The following is a 2,941-nucleotide window of genomic DNA, read 5'->3' on the forward strand; positions in this document are numbered from 1 at the left end:
AAAGAGAAATGTTACTTGTGTTATGTGCTTACGAATTGAATGTCTTAAACTGCTGATCTAGTTACCCTGCTAACTATAGTGTTTCACTATAGTTCGGAAATTTATATCCGCTGCAGAGCTGATAGTTACGGCCGGTTCAAATGAACCCTGAACGAGTCATTTGCTCGGTCGTAATAAGTGATTCTTTCGAATTCCCTATAAATTGATTAATAATTCCTTTGAGCTAAATTAAGTTGTCAGAATCACACAATTATCTTACAGCCCATCTTTTTACATTCATACAGAGCCCCTGAAGTGACGTGGTGTTGGAAAACAATTTAGGATGGGATAATTATTATTTTTTAAATCTTTTGCATTCCCTCGCAAAACTTTTGCGTTCCCCCGAGAAACTTTGCATTCCCACGCAAAACTTTTGTGTTCCCTCGCAAAGTCTGTCTGTTTTGAGCTCGGGCAGACACTTGCTGTTTAATGTCCCGCTAGTGTTTCAGAACTCCGTACGTTAATGGAGTGTTTCATAGAGTTTGAACTTGGACTCAAAAAGAAATGCGGTTAGTGGGAGTTCAGTGAAGTTGGCAATATCCACATAGGCTATTCAAACTTCCCTATTCTTGAGCTAAACGTTGTTAAAACACAAATGACACCTATTTACAATCACAGTAACCAAGACAACAAGCTACAACCCAATTCTCATAAAAACCCTAACCCTAACCCTTTTATAATATAGGCTAAATGGATCTCTATGAGCAGGCGGCTGAGAGACAAGTTCAAAGGGACCCTCTGCAAAGTGCAATATAACCCAAAAAACGACTACAGCATCAACTCATAGTCAAAAATACAAAAATAGTCATTAACTTCAATGTTACAAACTGTAGTGCCACCCAATTCAGTTTACACATCAATGGTGACCCACTGGTCATATTACACTGCTTTTGCACATTTTATAGTATGAAAAATATTCAATAAAAATCTAGTTTACACATCACTGCTCTAATGTTGGTTATAGGCCTACAACACTTAGTTTGGGAAGTAATTGCACATAAAATATAAGTAGGCCTATTCTTTACACAAATTGTATTGGTATTGTACACAGCTTTTGCATTATTTGCTTACTGAATTTGATGGCATTTGTTACGACCCTGCGTTCTACTTGTTCGCCTGCTGGTGACGGTGTTCTTTCAGGAGAGCGTGGGAGATTGCACACCCCTGTTACCTGTTCACTACTTGATTACGGAGAGGATAAAACATTGGCCTCCACCACTCCTCTTCACTTCGTCCAGGGGATTGACAACCTCTGGAGAAGTCATTTGTTTTGGCGAACCTTTATTTGTTTACAGCTGTAAAGACTGAGACCAGATCAGACACAATTGTTTGGTATATGTACCATAAAATTTTTCTAACTTCACTGTGGTCCCATCCCCCAAACAGGGCAAGACGGTCCTAGTTGTCAGGACAACGATCAGATAAGGTTTTATGGGTGTTGAAGAATGTGGCCAAATGCAAGAGAGAGACCATGAAAAGACAGAAACAATCTTCCATGCCGACTTCGCTGCATTAGACGTAGACAAACGGATCTATAAATGAACATGCATCCCAGAAACTGTGTGAATGATTTACTGGCTTGTGTACCATTATGTATATACTTTGATATATATTTGATTATACAACCAAAACAGGACTCTCACTTAATTCTCGCTGAGGAGAAATAAACCCTATTAATCATATGTATTCTATGTATAACCTCTTGAGAAATGTGTAGACATGTATCTAATTTTCCCACCTCATGATTTTCAGACTTTGTTGCATATTATGGTTTACGAAAATCAGATGTGTGGCGTATTTGGTCTCTATAAATTCCAATCTGCATCCCCAATTTTTTAATTTACATTACATTTTGCTAACTTTGTGACACATTAGAATTATAAGAATCTTGAAGATTCTTTTCTTAAACACCCAATGAAAGTACACATTGCAAATGAGCATGCTTGAACAAAGGTCATAAAAAAGACATTTTCCCTCCAAAGGAAGACACTTCTAATTGGCTCTTACACCTCCAAATGGGTGTGCCATCTTCACGCTTTAAAAGTCACTGACCACAAGATCCGGCCCTCTTAGCTCTTGTCCTCGGACCTAAACTCCCCTTCCCCTTCCCCTCCCCCCACTGGGCCCTGCAGGCCTCTGCAGGCCGAGTCAGACTGCCTTTCTTAAATCCAACGAAGAAGAAAACGGACAGCTCTTGCCTTAAGGAAGCCGTGCAGTCCAGTGTGGGCCTCAACAGGCCCAGGGCAGGAGGCTTCGAAGCATCCAGAACATGTGCTCACTCCAGCATCAAGGACAACCTCAGGAGTTCAGTGACTTCATTCAACCCGGACGAAGTCCCTCGCAACTCTCACCATGTGCTCTTTGTGTCCTGCCGGCCCAGAGTGTGTAGGCCACAATCTGCACTCCAGCCATGAGAACAGCGACAATACAAGTTCATCCTATCTTCTTCATCCAACGGAGAAGAAACGATTGCAACTTGCACCATGACTTTGACCCTCACGGACCCACCAACGGACTCATTTTTCAACCACTTCAAGAATTGTCCACGATTGCAACTGACCATGCAAGTATATCAATTTAATGAGGTGCTCTGAAAATGATCAGCTGATGGTTCTTTTCATACTGAAACAGATCTTGCTCCATAGTTCTATTTCCTGTTTCCGGTTCCACATCACTCACCCCTTTACCTATGCATGTATGTATGTATGTATGCAGGGCCTGAAGTTAACTTTTTTGACCACCAGCCACTGTGGCAGGTGGATTTAAAAATCCACCTGCCACAGTGACTTTTTACCAGCCAGTTTTTTTTTTTTTTTTTTGGCCTCATAAAAGGTAAAAAAAAAAAAAGGAATTGCACAAACATTTGTTCTTTAACTTGTAAGAATACACATTTAAGTGCTGT

The sequence above is a fragment of the Abramis brama genome (genome assembly GCF_963993115.1).
Source record: "Abramis brama genome assembly, chromosome: 1".
NCBI classification, from domain to species: Eukaryota; Metazoa; Chordata; class Actinopteri; order Cypriniformes; family Leuciscidae; genus Abramis; species Abramis brama.